Source organism: Trichosurus vulpecula, chromosome 6 (assembly GCF_011100635.1).
Source record: "Trichosurus vulpecula isolate mTriVul1 chromosome 6, mTriVul1.pri, whole genome shotgun sequence".
Lineage (NCBI taxonomy): Eukaryota > Metazoa > Chordata > Mammalia > Diprotodontia > Phalangeridae > Trichosurus > Trichosurus vulpecula.
This window is the reverse complement of record NC_050578.1, coordinates 69,571,348-69,598,227: the sequence shown is the minus strand read 5'-3', so window position 1 is coordinate 69,598,227 and position 26,880 is coordinate 69,571,348. Positions and strand designations below refer to the sequence as shown.

The 26,880-nt window shown below is 37.6% G+C and overlaps 1 protein-coding gene across 2 annotated transcripts in view; it reads left to right on the top strand.

Moving 5' to 3' along the window:
• Window positions 1-26,880, top strand: part of AFF1 (AF4/FMR2 family member 1) — a 135,798-nt gene that overhangs the window by 19,544 nt on the left and 89,374 nt on the right. The gene's annotated exons all lie outside the window — the stretch shown is intronic.

Below are 26,880 nucleotides of genomic sequence, written 5' to 3'. Positions count from 1 at the left end.
GCTTTGCAGGTTACAGGGCTTGGACACATGTTTGACACCTGATTTGGAGAGAAGGCTAGAGAGGGCCTCTGAAAATTGAGTTGTGGCTGAGCAGTTACAGATTTTGGTTACAATTCATAGATCTAGCAAAGGACACCCAGCAGTTTTTATTATAAGTGGTTAGTTGGTAAGTATGGTTATGCTTTGCTTCATGCAGTTGATATTTTCCTCAAGTGTTGAACATAAAAGTTTTTAAAAATATGCTAGAGCAGTTTGCTATTTTAAGGAGTACTTTTAAATGAAATACTTTTGAAAATGACCTCTCGTTTATGTGCAAAACTGATTTTTAGTAGCCCAAGTTGATTTGAAGTAGGTACTGCTGAAACTTTATGTAACGCTCTTTAGTCCTTAATTTCCAACTAGCAAATTGACTAAAAGATTTATTAATAAACAATAAACTGGCACAGAAAGGAAAACAATGACCTATTGTAAGGGAATACCCATTACAGTACTGTTAAGGCCTGTAAGTATTACCATGTAAGTATCCATACAATAACTGTTACAAGTTTTCATTTCCTATATGTCTCCTACTCTGTGTAGCTGACTAGAATGGTACCATGAAGCTATCTCTCTTTTGTAGTAATTCATTTCTATAACATAAACAAGATGTATAATATGAACATGAAGTATTTACGAAGGAAGAAAAGGAAGCTTTTCTTTTATGGTTGCAAACTTATTGAATTAATTTTTTTACCAAATATGAATAAGCAATTAACCCTTCATTTTTGTTGTGATTTATTACCAATTTATTATTTGAAAGAAGTGGCCAAGGGGCAGAGCAGATTAGATTAAGAAGCTGGCTGTTTTGAAAGTGCTATTACCGAAGAAACATTTTAGAATTCTAGTCTATTTCTGCTTCTATAAAATTATCTTGTCATCTGTGTATGTATAAACAAGCAGAAACTAGAGTAACAAGGTATGGAATTTTGCCTAGGCAAAGATAACTTCTGGAGAGAGAGAGGGAGCGGTGTGTGTGTGTGTGTGTGTGTGTGTGTGTACGTGTATGCATGCACATGTATACACCTATATGCATGTATGTGTGTGTGTACACACATAATATATTTATATATAACATGATGCTTCACTACGTGGAATTTTCAAATTACCTTCTAAGGTAATTTGGGGGGACAGGAGTGAGAAGTCTCAGTCCTTGAAAACACAAAAGTCTTTTTTCCTTCCTGTTTCATGTTATTTAAAAAAAATTTTTTGAGTGAGAAAAGGTTGGTTTGAAGGAACATAATATTTTCTTCTCTTCTTTAGAGAAATTATTTAGATCTTGCTATTTCCTCTGTTATTCTTTTTGTTTTGAATCTATACTCAAGACACCGCTTACCTTGTTATTTTCCCAACTAAGACTTTTATTGCTATGCGTGTCCTTGTTGCCTTCTGCTCTGGGTAAGCAAGACCAAATAACGCCCAGCCTTTTTTTCTTGGTTGAAGCAGTGGCTGTTGTGTTGGCCTGGTTTTAGGAACTGTGATCTGTTTTATTCCGAAACTGGAAAGTAAAAAGTTCAATCCACAGTGCAGAGGTAAATGCTTACTTTTGGAGAAGTAAACTTGGTGCTGTTTTTCTTTTAAAAAAAAATTGATTTTACATAATGATTTCCAGATATACTCTTCCCTTCTCCCTTCCCATGTAGCCATCCTTAGAAAAAAGCACAATTCAGCAAAACTAACCACAGTCGAACACACAGTACCTTGTATAACATCCTGATGTCATTGGTTCTTTTCAAGTGGGAAGCCCTCTGGCAAGCACTGCAGATACAAATGGAAGCAAAGAATGATAGTGTCTGCCCTCAAGAAGCTTATATTCTCTTGGGGAGAGACAAAAGGGAGCTGAAAGCATTGGGGGAATGTGCGAAGGTGCCCCTGGAAGCCAAGAATAGGAGGGGAATGGAGGCCAGCCTGGACTCCTCCACAAAGAAGAGGCTGTAGGAAGAATCCATTTATGGATGGGAGAAGAGAATGAGCCTTACTGAGGAACCCCCAGATGCTGTGGTGTTCCAGGGATGAGGTAGAGGGTTAGCAGACCTACACTTTAGGAAAATCACTTTGGCCTGTCCAGATTGTCATAAGCAGCTGAATGGATGAGGTCCATAATTTCTCCATTCAGCTGCTTATGATAATCTGGACAATGTGCATGTTTGATCTATGTGTTTGTCTTTTCTTAAGTGAAGAGTTAGGTTAGACTTTGTAGTGTGGTTGTGAGTCTCAGTTAGGCATTAGGTAGTTCAGTAGTCCAGTACTTACTGCAATTCTTATGGTCTCTAATGGAGATAGGCCATGAGCAAATGGAAGTAGGGTAGGTACAGAGGGTAGCTACAGACAGATGACTGAACAGAGTAGCTAATTGCTATGGGGTTCAAGAGGCTGGAGCAGGATCCTAGGGCTGAAAGGAACAATGTTAAGACAATTTTAACTTGTGTGAATATTGATTGTGATCGTAGTTATAGACTACGTTAGATGGTTGTGAATCATCTTAAGGAAACTGAGGGACACAGGAGATAAGTGCCTTGCTCAGGTCACATGGCTAAGTGTCCAAGGCCATATTTGAACTCAGGTGTTCAGAACTTTAGGCTCAGTACTCTATTCACTGCACAATCTAGCTGCCTCTACTAACCAAGTCAACATCATACTTGACATCCATCACTGGTGAATACTAATGGAGAAAAGGAGATTTGGAAAGGGGGGTTGATGTTATTATATGTTAAGATAATTATAAGATGGCTGCATTGCACAATGGCTAGTCCTTTGGATTTCTGATGGGAGAGGTTGTGGATTTGAATCCCATCACAATCATTTTATTCTGGAGTTTCTGAGTTACTAATCTTTGGAAATGTTGCATTTGATTCCTTGTGGAGCCTTATCGAAATAACAGCATTAACACCTTAATATGATTTTCTGTTGCACTAAAAACAGATGTCTTTAGATTGTAAACTGCATAATTTGTATCTATGCATCTATCACTTTAAATTGCCCTAACATAGCAAGTATCTGTAATAAAGATACAATGGTACTTAGCTCTTCTGTACACAGCCCTCTGTCCATCCAGGTAATCAGGGTTGTCATCTCTAAGTTAATTTTTTAGTAACCCTGCCCCTTAACTTCCTTTATATCCTGCTAATCATGTCCTCTGAGTAATATGTCATCTATGAAACGATGTAGCAAACAGATACCTAGGTCAGTTTTGACTAAGTGTTGTACACACAAGTTTTGGCATGCACTGGGCTTTTTAACATATCTTTATGGCAATCTACAGAAAGTATACTGTGTCCCCTGCTACATGAAGGCAGCTTATTACTGTCTTTTTTCAGCCACAGGTACCACATAGAGCCATGTTTGTTGTTATTCAGTTGTTTCAGTTGTGTCTGACTCTTTGTGACCCCATTTGGAGTTTTCTTGGCAGAGGTACTTGAGTGGTTTGCTATTTCCTTCTTCAGCTCATTTTACAGATGAAGAAATTGAGGGAAACAGGGTTAAGTGACTTGTCCAGGGTCACACAGCTAATAAGTATCTGAGGTCAGATTTGAACTCAGGAAGAGGAGTCTTCCCGACTCCACGCCTGGTACTCAATCCACTGTGCCACCTAGCTACCTAGAGCTATACTACTTAAATCAGTAACCAAAACCTAAGACCCTTTAATTTCATCAATCATTTGCAAAATATTTAAAGGGATTCCCTTATTAGTTTCAATCTTGGTAGCAAATAATTTTCCGTAGTCTCCTGTGACTTTCCACTTACTGCTTGCCTTTTTTTTAACTGGTATGGACTAATTCCTTCCTATTCCAAATCCTTTCTGTCTTCTGGCAATTTCCTCATCTCCTTTGATTCTATATTTGGGGGCATTTACACCTCACTTTGGGGTGGGTCAGGCTCTGGGATTCCCTAAGGCTTTTACTACTAATAATTGAATGTTTCTATAAGGCAAAATTTCTTCTCAATACATACAGCCCTTCCAATTATTAACAAAATAACAACAACTCTCTATCTCTCCTTGGGCCAATATGAGATTTTTAACTTTTTTATGTACCTTTCAATCTGGGACTTCAGATTTTCCAGAATCATTTATCCAAGTCTGCTATTAGGGTTGATCTCTCTTCCTGCCCCCCACTTTTATTTTTTTTTTCCTCACTGTGTCTGCTGTTATGATCACTTGCGAACCAGTATACACTAAAGCCAATGCAGAATGGTCTCTCCCTTATTGTGCTGAATTTGTGGTTTCAGCTGGAGGAGATTGTAGAAACTTAACAAAGGGTCCTCCAAATTCTTATAGCAAAATTCGATCCCAATCTAGAGGAGCCGGGGGTGGTGGTGGGTTGGGGGGGTGGCACTAGTTTAACTTTGCATAAGTTGCATTCTAAATTTTTTTTCTACTTTTAAGAGGACTTTTATATAAATTTCCATTGCCTTTTAATTGAGTTTTGGGTGTACAGTGCATCAGAGTAAACTCTTAATTTCTTTTAATTCTCTTTTCTTTCTGACCCTTGCAGATCCCAGAATTGCTCTTCTCCCTACATATTGATTCAATTTTCCACTTTCTTTTCAGCACTGTTACTTTCTCAGTCCCGCGCTGTGCTGTTCCAAATGTTGTCCCAGACCATCTCCAGGACTAGTTTTCTTTTACTCCATTGAATCTCATGTGCAAATTAGCACATTTTTCTTAGGCATCTCAAGTTCATAAGAAAACTTTACTTTTCCTTGATCAAAACTGAAACTTAAAAGGTTTACAATTTTTCTTTGTGCCGAACAAAATTATCCTAATTTGCTTTCTCTTTTTAAACATGTGCAATTATGTAAAACATTTCCATATTAGTCATTTTGCACAAAAAGACTCGAGTAAAAGGGAAAAATGAAAGTAAGAAAGTGAAACATAGCATGCTTCAGTCTGTATTCAGTCAATATCAGTTCTTTCTCTGGAGGCAGGTAGTATACTTCATCCCTATTCCTTTGGGATTGTCCTAGGTCATTATATAGCTGAGAATACCTAAATCATTCACATTTTTTCATCCAGCAATATTGCTGTTACTGTATACAACGTTCTCCTAGTTCTGTTCACTTCACTACGCATCAGTTCATATATGTCCTTCCAGCTTTTTCTGAAATCATCCTGCTTGTCATCTCTTATAGAACAATGATGTTCCATTACAATCATATACTACAGCTGGTTTAGCCATTCCCCAATTGATGGGGATCCCAATTTTTAGCTACCACAAAAGAGCTGCTATACATATTTTTGTACAAATAAATCTTTTTCTTTTTTTTTTTTTTTTGGATGTCTTTGGGATACAGTCCTTGCTGCATCAAAGGACAATGCACAGTTTTATAGTCCTTTGGGCATAGTTCCAATCAATTTGGTTTCTTAAGAACTAGCAAATGCATGTCTGTTTTAATTCTTTTAGGTGACTTTGTCTCTAATTTACCAAGGCAATTAAATTTCATTAAGTCATTCACAGAAAATCTCAGTGGTCAGGTAAATCACTCTCCTGAAATGAAATTATACCTTTCCCCCAAATTATTTAAGCAAGTTTTTTTTTTTTGGCCTCCGTCTGTAGAGAAGAGGTAATAGTAGCTTCACCAGGCAGTTGTTAAGCACCAGGCACTTCTTAAGGCCGTGAAGCTTCCCACTGCCTAACAGCAATCTTTTTTTTTTTTTTTTTTTTTTACATTCTCCGGGAAAGAGGGAGAGTGATAGAGGGATCTGGGTCCTATTTGTATGCAAATTCCACAGTCTCTACTTTTAACAATACTAGGCTGCTACATTCCACCAAATCCTGGAGGATATTTCAGCATATGTAAAAACATTCAAATTACACTCCGACTCGATGTAGAAATATACATTAGACAGATTATACTTTAGTCACAAATTTAGTCTCTCTTTAGTTCCTAAAACTATAATTTCCTACAAATGGGAAAAGGATATTTATTACCTCCTATTTGTCTTTCTGCATTCCCAACTTAGGTGCGCAGAGATTTTGAAGCCTTTAAAGGCTTTGAACCTTTTGACAAAAAAGTTCTCACTGTTTACAGCCTTTTTCCTTTGGTTGATCAGACAGCTGGAAAAAGGTTAGCTAGATTTACCAGGACACAGAATACAGACACTACTAACAGCATATACTCTACATTACATTTAAAACAAACAGGAAAGAACTATAAGCAAAACTCTCCTAAAGTCTCAAGGCAAAAGATGTTTTACTTCTTATTTTTACTGCCCTGTCCTTGAAGGCTGCTTGGCATAGTACCTCTAATAGCCTCCAAAGCATCTGTTAATTTTTTTTTTTTTACTGTATCTTAACCTATTTTCATAGGTAGGGAGATTCTGATTTGTGTGAAATTGGGTCGGTTTTTCCTTTCCTATCTTAGTAATAGAAGATTCCAAATGTCTCGGGAGGGATGTTTTTTAAGGCTTTAAATTTCAGTGGCTTGGGCTTTATAAAAGTCCTAAGTCCTCTGGCTGCTGGTTTAATATCCTTATCTTGCTTACCCACATTTCTACCTATGCAGTTGGTTATGAGTTTCCATCTTATCTCTAAGGTACCACAAGATGGGTTTAGTGGGGCATTTTCTCTTTAAATTCTTCTCTTAATTTTTAACCATATTAACTTGAGCTCAAGTTCTGATCTGTTTCCAGAGATAGAGGAAAAAGAAAAGAATTCCCTGCTGCTAAGACTCCGGGGTTAGTAACATGATCCTTGGTCCCTCCAGAGAAGACAGGAGGTCAGTGTAGAATCTGTTCACCTTTCCCTTAATGGCAGAGGTGTGGCTGCTCAGAAGCCTAGGTCACCCCTGCCTAGTAGCTTATGGATCTAAAAAGGAGGAATTTTCTGTTGCTGAGCAGGAGTTCAGTTTTCTCATTTGTGAGAAAGCTATTTCCAGCCCTGGTCATCAGCTTATGTATTATGTAAAGACAAATAAATGCTGGAAATCAGTTTATTATACTATCCTCTTTCTATCTTTCCTCTCCTTTGATTGGAGGACAGGTGTGAAGAGCTCCTCCCCAAACTTTCCTGATTTGACTCCACTCCACTGGGGTGCTCCATCATCTTTCCCCCTTCCCTCTTTCATTTTCCTCCCCTATTAGATTGTAGACTTCTTGAGGACAAGATCTGTCCTTCCTTTTCATATCTGTACCCCACCCTCCCTCCCAGGGCTTGACACATAATAAGTACTTAATAAATGTTTATTGACTGAATGGGATGGCTTTAACAGTATCCCATCTCTGATTCAGTCATCATTTATATTTTCAACTATGACTGTTCCCAAGTTGATAAATTTGTTGACTACATAATTTGATTGTTAGTTTACTTCAAAATTACCAACAAGGTTTATAGTATTTTTTTCATTGGTGGCTTAGCTTGCCAGAAGATCCACATATAGGCTTAAAACAAAATGGAATCAGTTTTGCTAAGTTGACAGACTTATTCCTATTATCTTATTAAAGTGCTAAACCTTATTTTCACTGTACTCAGACTCCAAGTAGCTGAGACTTTTTTGGGGGCTCACTAGATAACAAGGAAGCTCTGTCAGTGGAACCCAAACCAATAATGCCCTTAGGGATAGCTTTGTCCTGGATCTGCTCCTTGTTGTGGGAGGATGGGGGAAGGGAGAAGGAGAAGGAAGGCAGGAAGCTGAAGGAGGTTCTGGGATGGCTTTGTCTTTTAGGTAAAGCCTCTCCATTTCACAGCTCCCAAGTGAGTTTTCTTATAGTCAGGGATCCATGCATTTGAAACAAAAAGAGCAGCATCTGGTGTTTGAACCTTTGAACTTAACTCTAAATCATTATAGGTACTAAACTGGGCTCTGGATGGGTACTTAATCATGACTATTTGAAAATGTTCTAGAACTATCTACCAGAAATCATTGCCTGATTTCTGGGATTCTGAACTCTTGTTTTATTTTTTTTCAGGCTCCCATTAAATTAATGGAAATTGATATGGTGCCATTAACTTCCTTTTATTTTTATTATGAATTTATCTTAAACATAAACGTGTCTACCTCTTAAAGTAATGCATATTCTATATATGAAAGTGAACTTCAGAGTAGGTGTAACATACTAACATGGATTTCTCTTTCTCAGACAATTCTGTATCATTTCTGAAATTTTCCTTGGGCACATGCAAATATTCTTCTTTCCAGTTTTAGTTTCCTTTTTTTCCTGTATTTGCATCTTTCCTTTTAATCTTCATATTAGTTATTTTTGTTGCGTGTCCCATTAACACTGCTTAACCAATCTCCCAACTCTTGGACTTTTATGGTGTTTTTTTTTTAATTTTGCCGTTTTCTATAGTACAAATAATGCTTCATTTGTAACTAACTTTGACTAATTGACTTTGAAAGATTTGAATTGATACTATTCTTCCTGTTTGATAAGGACTCTATCTGGCTTTTCTCTGAAATTTTTGTAAGGCTTAATTTTTCTTCAAGTCAACATTTGGAGTATATATTCTCAGTAGTTCGTTATACCAGTTTAACTCTTGTGAAATTTAAATACCTAATGCTGAAAATAGCAATTTTCTCATCTGGCTGGAGTCCTAATTGGGATTATTTTAGTAAATCTAATTTCATTTTATTTGGAGGAGGATGACTGTATGGTTAATATATTTTTTGTCTTGTTTTCAATATCAGCTGAATGATTTTATATATTGGAGCATTCTGTAATCCTTATAAGTTTTAAATTAAACTACTTGATGAGGCAAGCACTTTACTAGCCTCGTTGTAACTGAATCTTATGTGGAGTAAGCCTGTCCAAGAAAGTAACTGAGAGAAAGCAATTTTGAAATATCTCTTTGGCACTGGCCTATTTGCTTATTCTTTTTACATAAAGTGGATTGTAAACTTTTGTTTCTTAGATTTTCTCTGACTTTTATTAAAAGAAGTAATTTTGATACTAAATATCCAAGGATTTATCTGAGAAGGTTTTAGTATACAAATTCCTTCACATAACACTAAAAAAAAAAAGGCTTTCCTGTTTTCACATCCTTGAATATTTACTTTTCCTTCAGCTACAGTGAACACTCTGATAGATCTGTTTAAATCTTACTTTGATAAAATAGTTGACATAGCTCAATTTAATTATTACTCTTAGGAAGAAACAAACATTGTAGTTTTGAAGTATGCTGAGTTTCATTATAATGCAAATGTGGAAAATGGTTCCCGGTCAGTTTTCTCATTGGAGGAGTTTTGATTTACACTAAATATATCAGTATAATAAAATATATAAAAATAAAATAAATGTATCAGCATAACAGAAGTTAAAACAGAGTCTAGGGAGAGACCTAAAAAGCTTGAAAATTATAAAAGATAGCCTCTACTTACCATAGTACCTCTGTCTAGAATGAAAAAAAGTCATTTGCGTAAAATGACTGGAGCCCAAGTCTCTTGGGATTTTACTCTAGTTCATTTATCCTTGAATACTTGGTGTACATTTGCCCCACTTTTGAGAGCATAATATGAACCGGAGTGTTCTTTTTTCCAGATCAGAGTACTGTAGTGCTCCTAAAATAGAAAGGAGAATTGATTGCTTATCCAAAATAAATAATGCTGTTGAAAGTTGATCTTACGTGTTGGTGAATTGCCACATCTAATCCTTACGTAACATGGAAAGTAAATTTAAGAAATGATGTTCTCTCCAGTGAATTAAAGCCATGTTTTTGAGTTAGAAACCATCGCTCATAGATGTAGAGGGCTATGTAAATATCTAATCAATCGATTAGTTGATAGATGGGTTAGGAGCTGGAGAGGGGAAGGGCAGCACTAGTTGCCAGGGAGCATTAAAAGGCATTTATCAATACAGCCTGACTAATCTACTTCAGCTGTAGGGCCTGGAATTCAATCTGTATCGGATTCCAAAGCAGTGACTTTTCCCTATATTTACATATAGGTTTTCTAATTGAAGGGACAAATCTTCCTCTACCCCTTACCCCCTGGTCTTGAGTGTTTAATTTTCTTATAAATAGGAAAATTCAAGAGCATAAAAGCAGAAACTCTTCTTTATTTGCTTTTGTACAAGAGAGTGCTTTCTGAAATGAAATTAGTTTACTAATTGCTTATTCAAATTGCCAAACTTAGTATTTATTAGGCTTAAAAGTCTTCTCCAGTGCTGTTAAATCTTGAAGCTTTTTGGACATCAATAAATACTCCTCAAGTGGGCCCGACAAACAAAAGCCTGCAGGTGCTCCAATTAATTTGTTTAGGTAATTATTCACTTTAAAAGTACTGGGAGTTTAGCAGAGAGAAGGAGTTTATCTGTAGCAATATTTAAGCTTTTATACATTCAGTGCATATGTTCAGCATTTGACCCCTTCAGAGACATCCTGGTTACAATAGCTGACTGGAAAGTTGGTGAAGGCTTGCCTGTGTCTTTGTTCTTATTCATATCACAGTTGGATTCCTACACATGTGACTAATTGGGTTCAGGCCTAGAACCTTTACTCACATGGAGACTGCAGCACGTGGGCATGTTATCTACATGGCTAAGAGACAAAAAACACCTTGTGACGTGGTGTACGTGGTGTCTTCCCTCAAAGTAGGAAGTGCTGTGCTAACCAGGAAACTTTGTAGACACAGGATTACAGCAGAGGTTAACATACCAGGAGATATTGTATTGTTGTGTCTTTAAGGCCATGCATGTTTATTTACAGCCTGACCTTGAGGGAGAACTGAGCATGAAGTGATTTGATAGCACATTAGAAATGAATTATGAACCCTGATGTTATTCTTGGTCCTGGGTTTTCTAAGACCACAGTATGAAATACCTTTTTGAATAAAAATGACTGTAAAAGAAGAAGTTTCCATTACCTCAGTGTTTAGAAATTTTTGTTTCTTTGGGATATGTATAAATTAGTATTTTTACTTATTTTCCTAAAATAGTTTATTGAGATATTCTTTTTACATTACCAAAATTACACCAAGTATCCTTTCTCTTTCCCCTTCCCAGAGAGTCATCCTATATAAAAATGATCTTTTTAAAGGAAATAAAGAGAGGAAAAAAATAAGCAAAGCTGATCATTATATTAAAAAAAGCATGAAAATATATTCACTTTAGCACTTATGTGGACATCTACAAAGGAGTGAGGAAGCTACTAGGTAGTTCAGGAGAGAGAGTGCTGGGCCTGGAGTCAGGGAGACTTGAGTTCAAATCCAGCCTCAGACAGTAGCAGTGTGACCCTGGGCAAGTCACTTAACCTCTGTTTTCCTTAATCCACTGGAGAAGGAAATGGCAAACCCCTCCAGTATCTTTGCCAAGAAAACCCTATAGACAATATTGGCATGCTATGGTCCACATATTCATGAAGAGTTGGACATGACTGAATGACAACAACAACAACATAGGAGTGAGGTGTCTGTCTTCTCAAATCTCCTCTTTGAGTCCATATGTGTCCATTTGCAATATTTACTTTTAGTGGTTTTGTGGTAGTTCTTTCTAATTTACCTTGTTGTAGTTAAATGTGTGAATTATTTTCTTGTCTCTTCTTACTTCACTCTGCATCTGTTCACTTATAACTTTCCATGCTTTTCTACATCCAATTTGTTGTTTCTTTTAAAAAAAAAGTTTTTAAATTAAAAAAAATTTTTTTCCAACATTGACTTTTTTTATTTTTTTGTTTTTGCACGGGGGAAGGCAGAGCAATTGGGCTTAAGTAACATTTACTTTTCTAAGATTTTGAGTTTTAAATTTCTCCCTCTCCCTCCCTGAGACAATATGCAATCTGATATAGGCTATACATGTGCAATCATATTAAACATATTTCCATATTAGTCATGTTATAAACCAAGAATTGAAATGAAAGGAAAGAACCATGACACGTTTGCTGTTTTTAAAGCATTGTAATATCCCATTTCACTGTTGTACCAGAATTTATTTAGCCATCCTCCAATTGATTGGAATATTCTTTTTTTTACAGTTCTTCACTGTCACAACATATGATGCTATAAATATTGTGTCACATGGGGACTTGGCTTCTTATCCGGGACCTCATTGGGGTATAAGACCAGTAGTTGAATCACTTTTTTGCATTTTCACCACATGTGCTGGAGCCAGCTCAGACTGGCCCAGGCAGATTATCAAAGACCTCAGAAGGCAGCAAATGCTACAAATGGACTTACTGTTTTGTTGATTTTCTGATAAAGTGTTGGTAATGCAGATTTCATTTAAAAATGTCTAGGGGGAGAATCTACATTTTCTAGGACAGCCTTGCCTAATTCCAAATTGCTTTCCAAAGTGACTACATATTTGACTGCTATACCAAGGGTGCTCTAGCATGCCCACCTTCTCACAACATTGATAATTGACTAGTTCCTTTTTGTGACTTTGCCTTTTCAAAGGGTGTGAAATGAAACCTCAGGATTGTTTTGATTTGCATTTTCTTTTCAGATTAGTAATTTGGGGAATTCTTTCATGTGGTTGTTAATAGTTTGCAGTTCTTCTTTTTGAGAAAGTTTGTTTGTTTCTTTTGACCTCTATCTGTTGGGGATTGATTTTTGGTCTTAATTTATCAATATTTATGAATTTTAGTTAATTGTTTATGTTGGTTACCAAACCCTTATGAGAGAAATTTGATAAAAAGATTCTTTTCCCTCTTCCACAGGTCTCCTTTTATCCCAGGTGCATTAATTTGGTTTTATTTAAAAGCTTTTCAGTTTCATGTATTCAAAGTTATAGATTTTATCTTCTCTAATTGCTTTTGTCTTTTACTTGGGTAAGAATCCATCTCCTGCCCATTGCTGTGAAAAGTGTATGGTATGCTTCTCTTCTAATTTTTTTATGATATGATCTTTAATATAACATATCCACTGAGAATATATTGTAGAATATGGTATAATTTCCACCAGACTGTTTTCTACTTTTCCCAACAATTTTGATCAAATAGAGAGTCCTTTCCTAAACAATTTGTGCTTGTGTAGTTTTCCAAACACTAGGTTATAGAGATCCCCATTGTGTCTGATTTTCCCTTGTCTGGTCTGTTCAATTCTTGTTTTTAAGCTAGACCATATGGTTTTGATGACTATTGTTTTCTAATATAGTTGGCGGTCTGGAAATGCTATTCCCCCTTTGTCCCTACCTTTTTAAGAAAAAAAAAATCATTTCCTTTGATATTTGCTATTCTTTTGAATACATATTCTATACCTATATTGAATATGTATTCTGTCCCTTGACATCTTCAATTTTTTCCAGATGAATTTTGAAAATTATTTTGTTGAGTTCTATAAAGTATCTTTTTGATCATTTGAGTAGTATAGCACTGCAAATATATATTAACTTTGATGGTGTTGTCATTTTCATTATATTGGCATGATCAGACCATGAACATTGAATATTCCTCCTTCCATTTCAGTTCTTCATTTCTTGAAAGAGAAGTTTATAATTTAGCTTATACAAGTCTTTTATGTGCTTTTGTAGATTGATCCCCAGGTATTTTGTGCATTTTGTAGTTATTTGGAATGGATTTCCCTTTCATTATTGCATCTTGGATTTTGTTATTATATAGAATGATAGTTAAATTTTGAGGCTCTATTTTGAAGTCTGTAACTTTGCTTAAGGTGGGTTTAAAAGTGGACGCAATACTGGGCCTGAAGTTAGGAAGTTCTAAGTTAAAATTCAGCCTTAGATACTTTCTAGAAGTGTGACCTTGAGCAAGTCACTTAACTTCTGTTTGGCTCAGTTTTCTCATCTGTAAAATGAAGTTAATAAAAGCACCTACCTCAGAGGATTGTTGAGGATTAAATGAGAAAATATTTTTAAAATACTTAGCACAGTGCTTGATGTACAATGGGCACTTAATAATGCTCATTCCCTCACCTTCTCCCCTTCAGTGAATATCTTTGCTGATTTCCTAGGATTTTCTAAGTAAAACACCATGTGATCAGAAAATGGGGATAGTTTTATCCCCTCTTTGTATATTTTTATATCTTTAATTTCTTTCTTTTGTCTTATTGTTAACACTTCTAGTATTCTTATCAAATAATAGTGGAGTGAGCATCCTTGCTTTAAATCTGTATTTATTGATAAAGTTTCTAATGTATCCCCAGTATGCATGATGTATCCCTATTGTTGGTTTAGGTAGATGGTTTTATCGAATTTATTTGTTTAAAAAGTTTTATTTCATTTAGCAAAAATCTTCCTTCTCACCTTCCCAACCCTAATGCTAACTCCAACCAATTCTGACCCCATGCCCAATTGAAAACAAAAGAAAAGCTAAAGACATTACAAACAAGTATAATCAATCAAAACAAATTTCTACATTGACCATGTCCAGAAAAATGTTTGTCTTTTTGTACTCTTGAGTCCTTCACCTCTTTTTCAGGAAGTGGGTCTCGTGTTTCATCATTATTCCTCTGGAATTATATTAGGTCATCATGCTGAATAAAAGTTCCAGATTTCTTTTACAATTGTTTGCCTTTATCATATTGTTGTGATTGTAGAAAACATTATCCTGGTTCTGTTCCCTTCACTGCATTAGTCCATACAAATCTTCTCAGGTTTCTCTGAAACCCTTTCCATCATTTCTTATATAGCACAACAGTATTACATTATATCTGTAGGTCATAATTTATTTATCCTTTCACCAATTTATGGGAACCACCTCACTTTCCTATTCTTTGTCACCTCAAAAAGAGCTGTAAGTATTTTTGTACATCCTTAGAATTTGTTTTGCTTAGGACTGAACCCTCCCTTAACTTAATCTTCCTTCTAGTTGCCCCTCCTGTACCTCCTCTTTCTTATTTCCCTATTAAATGATATATATTTCTATTCCCCACTCTGTTTGTGTGTGTGTGTGCTTCTCTTTTTGACCATTTCAGATAAAAATGAGGTTCGAGTATCAGCTGCTCCTCCATGCCTTCCTCATTGTTTGTATAGACTTCTACTTAAACATTCTTGATTATGTGAGATAATTTTTCCTAACCTCCCCTGGTCTTAAGATCAAGATATAGTAGAACCATTCATATGCCTTGTATAATTAGATTTCCTCTATGACCCCTGATGCTGATAGGATTTAGAGGAGACACAGCATCTCCCCCAAATTTGAATGTAAGCTGTTTATCTTTGTTTATCTCTTATTGTTCATTCATTTTACTGTTTTGTGTTTTTCTTCACTACTATGTTTGAACCTCAAAGTTTCTCTGTAGCTCTTGAATGCTTTATTTCATTAAAGGGTCCATTTACCCCCCTGTTGCATTACATTGTTTTTCTAAGTAAATTATTCTTGGCTTTAGCACCCTATACTTTACCTTCTGCTCTTTTATAGTGGTAACTGCCAGGTCATGTGTGATTCTGTCTGTGGCTTCTTAGTGCTTAAAATCTTTCTTTCCAGGTGCTTGTATTCTTTTTTTCTTTGACTTGGAATAGCAGGATCTGGGGTATTATGTTCCTAGGAGTTTTCATTATGGAGTTTCTTTCAAGAGGTGAGTGGTGTATTTTTTTTTTCTATTGCAACAGTCTTTTAAGATAATTTTGAAATTGGATGTCTAGGCTCATTCAGATAGTCCAGCAATTCTTAAATTGTTCTCCTTGTGTTTTCCAGGTCAGTTGTTTTTGTTGTGAGATACTTTACATTTTCTTGCATGTTTTCAGTCTTTTTACTTTTGCCTCATGAAGTCATTGACATCTACTGGATCCATTCAACTTTCCAGGGAGTTAGTTCCTTGTACAAGGTTTTGTACCTCTTGTGCCAAGTTATGTATTACCTTTCCAATTCTTTTTTCCATAGCTCTTGTTCTTTTTCAGTTTTTTTTTTCTCAAGTGGTGCATTTCATTTATAAAAACATTTTGACTCTTGCTTTATCTCTTCTAGGTATTTTAGTTAAATATTTGCCCCAGATTGGTTTTTTGTCTCCCCCTTCCCCAAGTATTTGTTTGTAGATGTTATGGTTTAATTCTCTTTTGCGTTTGGGTTGAATTTCCTTGATATCATAATACCTCTTTATGGTGGGATTCTTTTTTTGTTTGTTCATTCTCTCAGCCTGCTTCCTGACTTCAGATTTCACATTACAGCTGCACTCCGCACACTTCTGGAGATAAAGTCTGGGCTGACTCTGTTTGCTCCATTCTTGGGAACGTTGAGTATTATGTTATTGCAAGATGTCAGAGACAGCTCACGCTGGGGACCTGCAAGCTTTCATTGCTTCTAGAGTGGTCTGATCCAGGGCAAAATGTGATTGCTGTCCTCCCAGTCTGAACTGTGCAAGTTCCTGACTTGGCTTTGAGGCCGAACAAGAGTAGACTGCTGCTAGACACAGCCCCTATCAGCCAGCTGGCAAGCTCTCCTGGTTCAGAGTGGCAGAACTGCAGGCTCCACTTTGGTCTGGGATTCTTGCCTGGTCATTCCTCTGCAGACTGACCTAGATACTGTAACTGAGACCCAGCTCTGCTCTTAGGGTCTGAACCACATAGCTATTGCTTGCTTCTGAACTCCCTTTCTTTGCACTCTGCATGGAACCTCCCTCCCCCTGTGATCCTCCACTTCTCTGTCTGCCCTGGCTCTGTCCCAGAACTGGGTAATGAATGAAGAAAACTGCCAATTTGTACTTTTCTCCGTTGCCGTGCCCCATGTGGGTGTGCTGGTTCTTTGGTATGGTTTTGGAACCTCCTAGCATAGAGTCTCCTTGGGCACCGGAGTGCTTGTAAGGGATGCTCCTGTCCTGTCCTTGGCACCTGGCCTTGTCACCGTGTCAACAGACCTCTCCATCTCAAGCTGGGCTGGAGAAATGACATTCTGTGACCTTTTTTGGATATCCCCGTCAGGAATTGGTCTAGTGCATTTTCTAGATCTCTTTGGGGGGAAATTTGGCTTTGCTGTTTCTTATTGCTCTACCATCTTTGCTCCCTTCTATTTTTTTATTGCATTAAAAGAAATTCCCTCTACCCTGTATTTTGTGGTTTTTTTTGTTTTTTTTTTTAGCAATCTGTTGTGGTAATCCTATTGTGGTTTTGGTTATTTTTATTCTTTTTAATTCTTTTTTTTTTGGAGGGGAGAAGGTAAGGTAGTTGGGGTTAAGTGACTTGCCTAAGGTCACACAGCTAGTAAGTGTTAGATGTCTGAGGCTGCATTTGCCCTCAGGTCCTGCTGACTCCAGGGCCAGTGCTCTATTCACTGAACCACCTAGTTGCCCCTAGTTTTATTGTTAATATGATTGTGTTGCTTGTTTTCCTAATGTTTCCTAGTGTTTTCCTTGTATTCCTGGTATAAATCCAATTTGTTCATAATGAATGGTTTCTTCAGTGTTACTATATAGTATTTTTGATAATTTTGAATTCATATAAGCAACATTAGTTTGTTTTTCCTTTGCTTTATCCTTCTCTCCTTTCTTGAGTTAGCTGTCAGGACTGTTTTTCTCAGCAGTGGAGTCTGGTGGGGTGTTTGCTTTTCTCAGTTTTTGAGAATAATTTGTGTGGTATTAGTACTAGTTCTACTAAAGTTTGATAGAATTCTTCTGTGAATCCACCAGGACCAACCAAGAGGTTTGGTTGTTTTGTTTTTTTTTTCCTCTTGGTAGTTTTTTTACAGCTGGTTTTATTTTCTTTTTTTTCTGAGATTAGTTTGCCCTGTTTCCTTTGTGTTCTTTGTTTTGTCAACATATAACTGTGTGAAGGTTCAGATAATTCTTTTATTTCTTTGGTTTTCTTGTGAAGTGAGTAGAACTCAAACAATAATTTTTCCAATAACAGTAACATTTTAAAGAAAGACATTTTGGGCATAGTTCCAAGCTTCCTTCCAGAATGTTTGAAATGCTGTCTTATTTGTGGTTTCTTTTCTTCAAGCTCCTTCAATCATTGATAGTTTTCATTTTTGTCATCTTTGCCGACCTAAAGGGTAGAACCTCACAATTGTTTTCATTTTCATCCTTGTGGTTTAAGTAATTATGGAAGGTTTCAGAGATACTTGGGAAGGCCTAACTCCCTCCTATTTGCCTTAACCTTCCAGTCATCTGCTTTACTTCCAGACAGGTACTCTTCAGCACTCCCCAGGTTGCCAGTCCAAGATACTCAATCTTTTGGCTCCGGAGCCCCAGGCATTTTCTCTGAACTTCCCTAGCTTCCTTTAAGTCTCAACTAAAATCTGACTTTTTACTGGAAATCTTCCCCAACCCCTTTTACTTCTAGTTCCTTTTCTTTGTTATTCTTTCCTGTTTATCCCACATATAGCTTGCTTTGTGTATATTTGTTTGCATCTTGTCTCCTTCACTAGGTTGTAAGCTCCTTGGGGGCAGGCACTGTCTTGGCTTTTTTAGGGCTTAGCCCAATGCCTGGCACTTATTAAATGTTTATTGATTGATTATAGAAGAAAGCAGAAGGAAGGCTAGAAGGAAACACAAACAGGCAGTACAGCTTTGAAAAGTACAAATAGTTGAAAAAGTACAAAAAGTTGAATTTCTTATATTTGAAGGAAAAAAGCTGTACTACTAGATTCATAGTTTCATGTACAATTCTCTTTTTTTCACTTTTTAAATGCTTATTTAACTTCATAATAAAAAAATAAAAGTAAGCAATAAGGTATAACTTATTTTCTAGGAATTTGGCTGAGAAAGGAAAGAGGTATAGGACAGTAGCTTTAAGAGGTCAAGTAAGGAGTTTTTAAAGATTCAGGATGGAGAGAGATTGAGGATTGGGAGACAGGGTTGATTGGGGTTGGGGAAATTTGTTGGAGAAGGGATGGTTTGGATCATGTGAAGGGGCTGGCCTTGTGGGAAGGAGGGCTGCTTTTTCAGCAGAAACTAGAGTAAATGAGATATTAGGGAGTGATGTGAAGAAAGGGTGAAGACAGAACTCCTGGCATTAATATTCATGGAGATGTCTTCTACTGAGAGCATGGGGAAAGAGGATCATTTGGAATGTTTCAGGAAAGTTTGGAGGTGTGCTACAGTATAGCAAATTTAGGAAGGGAGAGAATCAATTTGAGAGGAGTAAAGCAATATCTTATTGTGGGGAGAGGCCATTTGAGATAATGTAACCTGAATTCATATGGAGTTTTTATAGTTTTTTAATTGGGAAATATTTAAGTAAATAGTCATCTCTTCTCTCCTCTCAGGGATTGGTCAAAAAACCTCCAAGCCATCTTGTAAGAAATGAGAGGAGGAGTTTTGTTTCCATAGAACTAAAGGTGTACTTCCCCGGCCCCCACTCCAGCTTTAGGAGAAATCAGGCCTCAAGGTCGGTCAGGGAAATTAGGGAATTGGAGAGGCCAAGCCAGGTGGAACCAGTTCAAGCTTATCTAGGGTCTGGTCTTGGTCAAGAGTCCAGGCCTACTGATTTGCATAATTTGCATATGTTAAAGAGGGACCATAAGGGAGTAAAGAATGTAGACAAGGAAAATCTAATTAACTTCACTTTTGCTTCTGTGTCCTTATTATCCTACCTATATAAACAGTATAACCTAGGAAAACTATGTAGAAAATAAAGAATGTAAACTAACCATAACTCTAGCAGGAGTGGAGGGAATGCTGCACCGCCGCGCCCCGCCCCCCCACCCCCAGCTGTATCGGCGTGAGTGTTCCAGGGAGCACTACACCCGCTCTCTGGAGGAGCGTAATAAGTGCCTTCTCTGCCCATGCTGGTACTGAGTTCTTTGGGTGAGAATGGGCAAATCACATGGATCTTCCCAAGGTCATGCAACCACAAAAGCAACAAGCAGGGTGAGCTCATCTTGGGCTGACGTCCTGACCTTGCCTTGGGGAGTGCTGTGATCCCTACTGTGCTGTTAAGAGGGCTACCACTCAGGATTCCCCCAGGGAACCCTGTGGTCTGCACAGCCTTCTTAAGGGGCCATCACTTGGGTCTGACCCCTAGGAGGCCCTGTGATCCCCACAGATTAAGGGGGGGGCTACCACTTGGTCTTCCTCTGGGAGTCCTGTGGTCTGCACAGCCTTCCTTAAGGGTCATCACATGGCTCTTTCCTGGGGTCCAACCCTAGGAGGTCCTGTGATTTCCCCACAGCCATTCTAAGGGGCCATCACTTGGGTCCTCCTTAGGGTCTGAACCCTAGGAGGCCCTGTGATCCCCACAGATTAAGGGGGGACAACTACCATGTGGTCTTCCTCTGGAAGTCCTGTGGTCTGTACAGCCTTCCCTAGGGATTGTCACAGGGTTCTTCCTCAGGACTTTGGCACTGCCTAGGAAGTCCAGTGATCCCCAAAACCGCATTTTCTCACAATTTGGGGAAGTCCAGTGATCCCCAAAACCACATTTCTCACAATCTAGAATTTTGCCCAATCAATAATTCATATAATTGAATTATTTCTTTTTTTTTTTTAAGCCTACTCAAATCTGTTATCATTTAGGGAGTTTCTCCCAACAAATAAGAGCGCAACCAATTCATACCTGCCTGTCCTGTGGGATTCTTGCTTTTAGTCTCCTAAAAGTTTTTCACAGGTAGTCTGCCCAATGTCCTAGAGCCCTGGCCAGGTACCAGAGGAGCACTCTTGTCTGTCATCTGTCATCTCTTGCTTTTCCTGTGTGACCAGACCATTTCTGCTCCTGACATGTGAACTCCCAGTGATGTCCTTTACTCCTGTTTTTTTCGAGTTCCTTATAGATCATGCATTGTAACCTGTTTACAATCATTTCACATTTCTCCATTGCCCTCTGTGTGATCCTTTTTTTTGGAGGTGATAGTGTTCTATGTCTCACTGACTTATAACAATGCTGAGAAAATGTTTTTTTGAGAAGGTGGAACTTTGCTTTCATAAAAAGTTTTGAGTCAACGAAAGGATTTTTCTGTTACCCAAAAGCCATCTAGCCTATTCTCGTCTCGTGCATCTGTATTGTCTAAGTTATACATACTATTGGACCAGCTTTATAGGACAACCATACCTTCTAAATGCATATTGAAATCTGACCCATAGACATTTTTCATCCACTTAGTTTTTCCTATGTGGATGGTCAGCCAAAACTCTTGAGTGATTAGAGATCTTCAGGAAGCTTTGCACTGTCCTTGGACTTGATGCAATCAGCAAAATTTGATCCCTTCCACAAATAGGAGTATGGGAAGACCTCGACATACACAGGAAACATCTTTTGACCTGGACTCTGTGCTTGATTACCTCCATCACAATGATGGATGCCTTTGGTAAGCATACTTCTCTCCATTTTATTCCTCTCCTGATGTTTATTATTTGTTAAACAGGTCATTTAACAAGGTTATTTCTGTTGTTACATCTTCTAAGGAATCCTGAATCGTTTTTGGTGAATGGATGTAAAAAGAATCTGAAAGCAATATTTTAATCCTACAGAATCAATTTTTTGTTAATTAATAAACAATAAATACAGTAGCATTTAATATTCACTATATCTTTTAGTCAAACATAAGGTGGTAAAGATTCATGATTTACATAACTTTGAAGACCTTCTTTATCCTTAATAATGCTTACATTGAGGATGCCCTCAAATCTTGTATTGTCATTCAGTCATTCAGTCATGTCTGACTCTTTGTGATCTCATTTGGGGTTTTCTCGGCAAAGAAATTAGAGTGGCTTCACCATTTCCTGCTCTAGTTCATTTTACTGGGGCAAATGGGGTTAAGCGACTTACCTAGGGTCACTTAGCTAGTAAGTGTCTGAGGCTAGATTTTAAATTGGGAAGATAAGTCTTCCTGATTCCAGGCCTGACACCTCTATTAAGAGTACCACCTAGCTGCCCCCAAATCTTGTATTAGATGCCTCTAAAGATTTTGTATAGTAAGGAGACTTGGCAAATTTTGTTGGTAGCTATTAATGTTTGATTGGTCACCCTTTTCTGTATTTTTCCCATGCCACTGGTATATTTCTTTCCTGATACCTTACATATTGCTCCTTTGTTGGCCTTTATTATTTCTCCAGTGCCATTTCTATGTCCTTTGCTAATAATTCATGGACTATGAAGTTAAGTGCAAGTGTGGTGCTTCTACTACATTTTGTTGAAATGGTTTGCGCAACTCTTCCATTCTTCTTCTATTTGTAGTGCTCCCAATTTTTGTCTTTAAATGCCCTTTGAGAGGGGTGACTTTGCTTAGTTTGATGTCTTGCCATGTTGTCTTTAAGCCAGTTTTACTTTCCAGTGTTTGTTTCTTCTTTATGAGTTGATAGTACTCATAAATGTCCCATCATTCTTTTTTATATACTTTTCCTAAGAAATTTATTTTTTAATAAGGTGAAGCTTTTGGAAATCATTTCTCTCCGTTTGGCTAGAAGTTAAATACTTGCTAATTTAGGTGCTTTCTGAGCTCTTTTGGTCTCCTTGTGGCAATTCATTTGCATTGTTTTAACTTCCTGATGAAATTATTATAGTCAATATGATTTGTCTTGCCTTTTCCCCATTTTTTATTTTCCACAATTTGTTTCAATAATTCTGTTAAATCTTTTCATTGTACATTGTCTTATTTTCTCACTTTTTTAAAAACTATTTCTGATCTTATTACAGATAAGTTGATAGTATGCTGATAGCTGATTCAGCTCTCATCAATAATGTCTTTTCCCGTCTGTTTAAACACCTAATCCATTTGTCAGTGGAAATGACATTAAAGAAAAGACATTTACTATAAGGACCTTGGGGCCTTTCCATATGACTTATAGCTGAAAACTTCTGTGTGTATTGTCTACCCTAGAGCTCTTATACATTGGGGCGGAAATTGGGAAATACTTAACATAATAACTAAAAATATAATAAAACATAGATAACATTACATTTTAAAACTAAGTCAATATTGTGACCTGCCAGGGTCCTTATGGTTGAGGATGGGGCTATTTTACTTTTCTAATTGTATCCCCAATACTTAACACCATGTATCAGTACACATGGCATAGAGTAAAAATGCTTTTAAAAAAAAATTCCTTGTATTGGGATTTTTTGCTTAGCGTAGTGCCTGTCTATTCATTTTTTGAAGAAAGTATTCATGATAATGAGGTGTGAGGCTTCCATGTATTTGACCATTTCTTTTTCCTGGACCATACTTTCCTATATATTTTTCCCATACCCATCTTTGCACTGAAGTAAATAGGTATCAGAGTATATACTGTCAGCCGGATCAAACCGGCCTCTATCATGTGGATTGGCCAAAATTGAATGGAGCAGGCTAGAGACAGGTGAGTCAGGAATCAGACAGAAGTTTAATTTCAAAGTGAGGGAGACAGCTTCCAAGCAAGGAGGCTGATTAGACACAGTGCCGGTGCCACCCTTAGTGAGGGTGTGCTACTGTAACTGTGTGCCCAGCTATAGATTGTAACTGTATGCTTTGCTCCATTTGTATCTGTCTCTTCACTTTGTCTGTGTTTCTTAGAAGTGGGGTTGGACGAGGACCTGGGCCACTGGACTCTCTGGTACCAATGGGAAAGGACAAGGCGCCACTGGAGATTTATTCCTTCAGTCTGACCCCTCATTGTCTGGTGAGTCCTGTGCCCTTGTCCCTGCTCCAATACCCGAGCTCTGTCTTGGGCGAGTTCTTTGGAAAACTCCAGGGCCCTCGGGTGACCCGATTGGCCTTGGACCACTTTGGTAAGGATATCCTTTCTTAAACTGCTCACTGCTATTAATTGGTCCCTTTGTGTACCTCTGTGTTTTTAAACTGCATGCCTCTGTAAAATTGTAAATGCATGCCTCTATTGTTTCTTAAACTACACACTGTAACTGTGTCTCTTAAAAACCAGTAAAGTTAGAACTGTAACTTTGCACTTTGTTAAAACTATCCGTGCACTTTGTTAAAACTATCAGTGTCTGTATGATCCCAGAGTGAAGGGAAAAAAAGGTACAAGGTTTGCACCTCTAGTTAACTCTTCCTTAGTCAGAGACTCTCTCCCTCTTATTCTGTTAACCCCTCTCAAATAAAGATGTTGGAAAAAAAATGCTGGAAAAATGTAAGAAAACTTGAATTACATTCTGGTTGCAGAAATTTATTAGTTGTGCAGTCTTAGGCAAGTTATCCTGTCTCTGTTTGCCCCAGTTTCCTGATCTGTAAAGAGAAAAATAATAATGGCACCCACTTCTCAGGATTGGTGAGGATCAAAATATTATGATGATTGTAAAGTGCTTAACACAGTGACTGGTATGTGCTAAGCACTATATTATTATTATCATTATTAATATTCTCTAATTGAATGTAATTGTTCCATACCTGGTAACTCTAAAGTGGTATTAAAATGCCAAAGGTAATAAGATTAATGATTTTTATATTGGATAATTTGGAAATGTAATTAGGGGCATCCGAAGTTTTATTTATATTATTGTATTTCTAAATTCTGTTATATGTAACAGAAATGCTATTAGACAAAACAACTTTTTAATCTGGATCATCACCAACAACTACTGACCAACTGCCACCAAAAGGGAGATATAGGAGCCTGGGAAGTACCAATATCCCCCAGACCCCTGTTCTTGCTTCTAGCTCAGCCCTCATAGCCGTCACCGGGGGAGGAAGCTTCTATGGAAAAGGGCTGGCCATCCTACCAAGTGCAATACCCAGGGCGGGCAACCTAGCCTCAATGAAGCTGCAAGGTGTTCTGAGGAAGAGCAGTAGGCAGCATGTGCCTGTCAAGTCCCACCACCACCATTTCTCCTCAGACCTTGAGAGACAGACATTCCAAGAGCCTTTGGAGCAGCGTTACTTCTAACCCGTCACACTGGGAATCAGCCTCTGTGGAGATGCATTCTGGCAACCGCTTCTGCAAGTCCTACAGTCACATCTTTCGAAGTTCCCAAAAACTCCTTGCCACCAAAGCCCTTGGTACTGTCAGATAGTTCAGCATATTGTCAGTGGAAATGACATTAAAGAGTAGGCATTTTTGTCTGCCACCCTAAGGACCTTGGGACCTGACTTTAAGCTGAAACCTTCTACGTATTGTCCATCAATCAGAATGTGAGTTCTGTGAGAACAGGGAATGTCTTACCTTCTGTTTGTATGTGCTTTACATGTAGCGAGCACTAAATAAATTCATTCATTCATTTTTTCTCAGGAACTTATGTTGGTACATTAACTGTTATTACTTTTATGGGGGCCTTCCCCCACCCCAATACTTATCATTTGTGCTGCAGGATGTGATGACCAAATGTCGCATGAGATAATGCTTCTTGTAACTTGCGGGCATATGATGAAACCAACCCACCAGCTTCTTCTTTGCCTCTCCAAAGAGTACCTGTGAGCCATTTTTCCATTTAGTTACAACTTTCTTCTTTCTCCTGATCAGTTACTAGCATTTGTAAAGTGCCTGTGAGGTACCAGGCATTGCATTAAGGTCTGCTTTCTTTTATAGCCAGAAGGTCAACCTTGATTTGCTTAAACTACTCCAGCAGTTTGTCCACATGCTGGTCACAGGATAGCATTACATTTAAGATGCTGGTAATCATAATGACATTTCTTGATGGTCTGAAAAAATTGTGAATCTTAGTGCCCCCTTGCCCATTTTCTACTATTCTGTTACTATCACTGCATACATTTGGCATAGAGTCATTAAAATTTTTTTTTTTTGTTATATGGATTACCATCTGCATGCCCCCACCCACATTCCTCACCAGGTAGCCTGCCTACTAATGATGTACATCTCCATAATTAGCTAGGCTGGGCCTCAGTAAACCAACTCAGTTTGTTAATGGGACCACTCTCAAAGCCGTTATAACATGGTACTACCTGCCAGTGCTTTTGCTCCACAGCTTACTCTTTAGGGGGTCACCTCTACAGCAAGATGAGGAATAGAGATGGGTATCAACCAATACCAATTAACAAAGAGAGATTTCCATTGTTTACTTTGCTCATATATTCTGTTCATCCAGAAATCTCAGAATGTATTTTTTTTCCTTTTTTATATTATTACTGGTTAAGGTGCCTCTGCAGCATTTGAAGCAATTTTAACTTGTTCTTTTGAAATAAGTATTTCATAGTATTTATTATATACTCCTTGTGTTAAATTCAGGGGGGGGAAACCACATAATTCGATACAGGTTTGTAATTATAAATTGTAAAAAATAGCAACTATTTTATATAGTCTGTAATTTTCTTAGACATAGAAATTTGGAGTTTCTTGTAGAGCAGAATGATATGTTTTAGGAAGATCTCTTTGGCAACAGTACCAGGATGGATTGTTAGAGGGGAGAGATGTGGCACAAGGTTGGTGATGCTTTTGGAAATCATTTCTTGGTTGAGGCAAGGAGAACAAGATAAAGAAGAAGATGGCTAATACAATAGTCCAGGCCACAGGTGATGATGACCTGAATGGGAGTTGTCATTGTGTGGTTGGAAAAGAGGCACTGAGTTAGGAATGACAAGGTTTGTTAACTGCTGTGTTCCGTGGAGTGAGGCAAAATGAGGAAATCCAGAGTAATATCAGGATTGCAAACCTGGTATCTAGAAGGATGGTGGTGAGCTTGATGGCATGAAAAAGACAGTTTTCTTAGGTGACCTTTCTCACCTATATTGCTCCTCCGTAATGTATGTCGTATCACATTTTAACTGCATTGGTCCTGACATCAATGCAATTTTTCTTTTGCTTTTGTGTTTTTATTTTTAAGGAAAAATTCCATATAGATCTTGGAAAATACATTTCTTTCTGGCTGTGTCATCTTGGCAAAGTCACTTAATCTCCCTGGAATTAAATTTCCTCAACTTGTTAAAATGAGTTGAGCTAGGTGATTCTGCGACATCCATTACTGTTGTAAAACTTGACAATAGAAGAATTTGGTCTTGAAGTTTTCATTTCTTTCTGTCGTCTTCAAGCCTTTATGCCATACTCCTAATTTCCGAGATAAACAGTATAGAGAAATGCCATTGAATTTATTTCATTCCCATCCACTTCTCAGAAGATAATTCAGTTTTGAGTAAACTCTTGAGTGTGTAGGTTTTAAGCCTACTCAGAAGTGAGCCCAGGAGTTTCTTTCTGGTATATTGTTCC